The following is a 5768-nucleotide window of genomic DNA, read 5'->3' as shown; positions in this document are numbered from 1 at the left end:
AGTGCTAGAATGCAATATTTCATAAAATGCATTTGAGTCATTCTATAATCTTTTAGTTCGACTATGTATTTGTGAAGCATGTTGTGTGTGTTTGTTTGTTATTCTTTTTGTTCCATTAATCATTTTATGTAAAACCAGTGAGATCCCTAACTCAACCACATGACTAAACTATTTAATTATTTATAAAGCAGCTAATGAACTCTACTTACAGCAAATACAATAATTGAATGCTTGAAGGTTATTTTGAACAGTCTGACGTAATGTAATATGATTGCAGATAAACCAAAATATTGCACCAAAGTAAATAATTAGTCTAAAATATACAATGCAGCCCTTGGAACTCAGCAAATAGAAATCCAGTTGCAAACGATTAAAGGGGAATACAAAAGAATCTGCCAACGTTAAATTGTGAGCGTTCTGTCACACATTCTTGCTTAAAATGTCAACAGATGTAGCAATCCATTGTGTCAACATGAGGTAACTGGGGTTAGTTTGGATACAACTGCAGCAGCGTTGCCACATCTAATCCAAGCACTAATGACTATTTCATGTACGCTATTGTTTTTATATTTTTCACTAAATTAGGCCTCAGTTAGAGCTTAAAACTTTCCAAGTTTACACTGCATGCTATGCAGGTTGTGGACTTAATTCAGATGAGATACACTGATCTCTTTTGTGCATGCTTGTGTGTGAGATTCTTATGGTCATCCCTTTGAACTCTTCAACACTATGAACTCTTGAATGTCAGATCTAATCTCATGTATTGTACCACAGTGTCAGTGTTGACATATTTCTGTTGTAAATGCTTTAATAATTGAGACCAGATGTTTGGACAATAATAGAGCATGCTTTCTGACACATCCATTGATGCATGTTTCAGATAAAGCAAAAAATGCTGATCTGTGAGTTAATACTGAACTATGAAGTGTTTGGTTATGCTTCTTTGTTAAAAAAAAACTTTTGCCCTATTTCCTTAACTAAAATTAAAACAAAGTGAGAAATTCAGTGATGATGGGGTGTGTGAATTTTATAAAGGGGGGTTAGGCAACACTTAATGTGGCAGAGTTCAAAATATTCATTTTATGAATTAAGCTGTATTTGGCTGAGAAAATAGCAAAGTTATGCAATCTAGCAAAGGTCAATGGTCTGGAAAATTATGAGAGCATGTGACACATAATATGGATCAGGAAAGGGGGACAGCAGCGATGACAGAAGACCAACAGAATAGCTATTAAACAGCAAAGCACCTCATCGCCACATCATTCACATCAAGTTTAGATACGGGCATCCTTCCATCCATCCCAAGGTTTACTTACAAAGGTTTGTTTGAATGCTGTATCTTGTTTGTCAAGATTTTGTCTTGATTTTGTCTTTGTCTCTTTTTTTATTTTTCATTTTTCAAGTGTTTATTGCATAAAAAAGTAACCATCTGGCTGGTTATATCCAGCATATGTCTCTAAATGAGTCACTCCTCATACTTTTGTTGAGTATTTGTCAGTTTTGGCAGACTGTAGCTTCCCAGTGCACACTAATTTAACCACTTCTGTGTAAAATATATTCAGTCTCATTAGCTCCTCAATCTGCCAGTTTTTTAACTAAATGCAATGACAACATGGCCAAATAACTTAGACCCATTTCTAGCATTTATTTCTTCTCCATGTTGGTGAAAGTTCAAACACTCTGCTTTCAATTCAATATACTATTCACTGGAATTATTTCCATACTGGACTACTCACACGTCATACATCACATGTTCATACCAGCATGACTGGACCTCATGTAGCAACCCTTGCTCTTCAGGGACCGTCAATAGCAATTTCCTGTTGTTAGCTTCCTGCAAGCACAACCTCCGCTAACCTTAACTATCCTTAAAATAAAGGTATGCTAAGGAAATAATATTGACTTCTTTATTTGCCTATTCCTAATTAAAACATTTTTGTGACTGCTATCCATAAAGTTCACGAAAGTAAAAACAATCCATATTTTGAAGGAAATCTTTTTTTCTGTTTCGGCATGAGACTGCCCCTGTGCACAAAGCTGGGTCCGTAAAGATGTCTGATGTGGAAGCACTTCACTTGTCTCCACTTACCCAGGACTAAACAGACCCCTGGGACTAACTGAAACCCTGACTGTAAGCCAAGCCTTATCACCCAAGCCATGTTTCAAAATTACATATAAAAACTAGTGAAGCCAGAATATTAATCAAACTTGCTTTATTTGTCAAGCAATTTTAATAACAATGGATGGGCAAAGTGCTTTACAGAGTGATTTTTTTTTCCTTTATCATTTGATCACATTTAATATCCTTGGTCTGGAGATCAAATGGTGAACAGTCACTAACACTAATGAAAAACAGGGAATTTTGTTAAAACCAGCATAAAGACTAGACATCAGACATGTGACTGGAAAGTGTGTCTCTTGGCCATAGGACAATCGGCCCCCTATTTCTGCTTGTGACCACATCAGTGTTCCCATCTTCGAGTCCATTAGACAGCCACCAGTCCAAAGCTGCTCTTGAAGTGCTCCTTAGTACATTAACCCCCCCAGCAGTGTGAACATGACAAACACAATGTACGTGAGCTCCTTTGGAAACAGGCTTTCACACCACATGATTGAACTCTCCTCTGTGTTCCTAACAGTCACCTCAAACTGTTGCTATTTTCCATACACAGCATTAGTTTCACTGTCATGTTTGGCTTGTCTTTATATCACCAATTTTAAGGCCATTTCATCTGATGCGTGCCCCTATCTTTGAAAACCAAACACACTTAGCCTGCAGGACTGAATAAAATGATGCAATAATCAGCGTTGTTTTAAAGTTGTGGGTTATCTGATCTGATGTGGTAGAAGTTTAACTGAAAAAACAAAGGAAACACATTTGCATCTGGACCCAGCATTTCTAGAACATAACTGTCCAACCAATGTGCTTTGTAAAATGTTTTATGTAGCTGTAATTCTTCAGTGTAACTGCCAGCAACAGCTGGAAATGTACATTTCTGGAAGAATATGCATTACAGCTAAAGAAGTACATGAGCTGCAAATCATCTTTTATTTTATTTTAATTTATTTGGTGTGTTTAACTGTGTTACATAAAAGAAGCCTAGCAACAGATCCACTGCTAGTATATAGGTTTGACCTTCCAGTGGAAAATCCATTTGCAGAGAATGCAATTTATTTAACTAAGGCAGGAATGATAACGAATACATCATTATTTATCCACACATCTTTTTCCTCCCTGCGTTAATGCCAGTTCCGTAATAGCCAAATCCACAGTAATTTTAGAGAAAACAAGCTTTGCAGCTTTTCACTGCCCCCCTCCCCATGTTAAAGCCAGGTTCACCGGAAAAGCCTTTACAAATAAACAACTTAACAAAAACAATTAATGGTGCTGTGGGAAAAGCAATTTAATTTCCTCCCGTCGGCCTGTGGACACAGCACTGAGAAATTGGACACCTCCTTATTCAACCAGCCTCATGCCTGCACTTCTGCACAGCCGTCTTACTAAGAAAGCAAGAACACATCAAAATTGTTCCCATTGTGACATTAATAAAGACAAAAATCATAGCGTGAGCATGTACAAAATTCCCTTTGAATGTGGTATGTCTATGTGTTTGATCCCACTGGCTCGTGATCTCTTTGACTTGCCTCTCTTCTGTCATCATGCAGCCATGGTGAACGTAGATTAATACCAGTGTTATCTCAGGACATGGGATAGTTATATCATTTCCTGTGGATTGGAAAGTTAACTGAAGCACCCAATGCCTTTTGTTTTGGTTAGCTCTCTTACTTCTGTTTTTTTCTAGACTTTGGTAAATACAGTTTTGATCTTTGATCCCAACAGAAATTATTTTATTTATGTAATGAAATATCAGTAAGATACATCGCAATAAAGTATAGTTAAAGTTAACTACAAGGGCATCCTTTGATTTAATAAAGTTTCAGTTCCAGTGAGTCTCCATAGTGTTTTTAGGGAAGTTCTTGCAGTTATATAATGTATATGTCAGGGTTACATTTTAGGAAGTTTAGAACTGTACAGTAATATGATACAAAACAAAAATCACCTGACACACAGCCATCCCAGCATCAGTAAACATATGTACCCTTTGCTCCTCAGGTTGGATATATTGAAATCTAACCAAACTGATGAAAACAATGAATTCTTTTCATTTTATTTTAGGCCCAGGTTATACATGCCTAGAGACTAGTTGCAGATTACTTTGCAACCACCAGTGACAAGGAAGAAATGTGTACTCAACTGCTTGTGAATGGCTGTTGGAGGTTGTTGGCTGTGAAATAAAGCTTGATTCACACAAGCTCAGAGGCCACTCAGTGACTCTGTGGTAAGCACTTGTCACCAAGGAAAAGTGTTAATTTTATGACCGATTGGTGCGCTTGCTGGCAGTTATGGGAATTGGTGACAAAAATCCAGCACCGAAATCCCCTTTGTGATTTCCTTGGTCACTTGCAGGTTGGAGTCACCAGTAGTTTCCATGGAACTTGCTAACTGTGAAGTGTGCAACACAAAACGGAATTGGAAACCACAAGTTTTACTTTGAAAGCAAAAGTAGTTTGCATCACACTTTTTTAAGTTTCACTGTTTGCAACAAGTTCACCTCTTCCATCCAAACTATGGGCAGCTGCAGCAGTCTGCTAATGACCAAAGCAAACACAGTGAGGGTTTTGGTGCAGCACCCTCTTTCCAATCGATTTCACCCAGCAACAGCTACAATTTCTAGCAACCACTCACCAAACAGCTGGGGAATACATGTTTTTCCTCAGAGACCAGAGGTCACGTAAGCCACCAACTGGTGTTACTGAGATGTTATTAGTTGTGGACTTTTTTTTTAACTAGTTTTTATTTCTATGTAAATAAAATTTGTTTTTTTAACTGAGTTTGGTTTCTAGTGTCATTAACTATAACAACAATGATCTGGTAAGAAAAAAAGGTGGCCAGGATGCTGATGTTCCATGCAAACATTATAAAATGATCCGATCCAAACTGCAATAAACACTAATAATATTCTAAGTGCACAGGTGTGTCCACATTTTGGGTCACCACAGTCTGTAGTAGGTTTAACAAAAGAAAGAATGTAGTGAGGAAAAATGATCGGCAGCATGGTGGTACAAACAAAAAACTTATGGCATCAAAGTTATTTCCGCAATTCTGAAAATCAAATTCTGAAATCAAACAAAAGCCTAGAACCATTTATCTGCAATATCTCTGTTTTTCCAGAGGGAGTTTTTAAGGAGTACAATACCTCCATAATGCTGATCAAACTGTTTGGATATTTTTAGAGCTTCACGATCTCGGAACCAATCTGGTTTCAGCAAAGGAAGTAGTAACAATAAAACTCCGTTCTGTATTTATCACAAAAAGCCTACTGACCTTCTGACATCACTGGAGGCCTGTTTTGCCTTCGATTCAAACATAGACAAATTCTCCTCCAGCGCATTATTACTTTGCAGTCTTTATCGCAGAACGCTCATTGTTGACCTTTAACTAGTGGGAAGTGAGCGAAATGTCAGGAACTGTCTGCAATCTCTTTAATCTGAGCCAAAGAGTCATAGCAGAGCCCCGAGATTAGCCCAGTACTGGCGTTTGCTTGTATTTCTAGAATAATGTTAGTCACTCTTCTTCCTGTTATGCTAAAAAAAGCATCTGGTAACAATGAAGCATTGCCTCACTTTCTTCCTTGGAAGAAAGAAATTATGGCAAACTCTATGTTGAGACAAAAAATGATGATTTTGAAAATAGAGTGTTAAGTGTC

This window comes from Oreochromis niloticus, linkage group LG17, assembly GCF_001858045.2.
Source record: "Oreochromis niloticus isolate F11D_XX linkage group LG17, O_niloticus_UMD_NMBU, whole genome shotgun sequence".
Classification (NCBI taxonomy): Eukaryota; Metazoa; Chordata; class Actinopteri; order Cichliformes; family Cichlidae; genus Oreochromis; species Oreochromis niloticus.
This window is presented reverse-complemented; position numbering follows the sequence as displayed.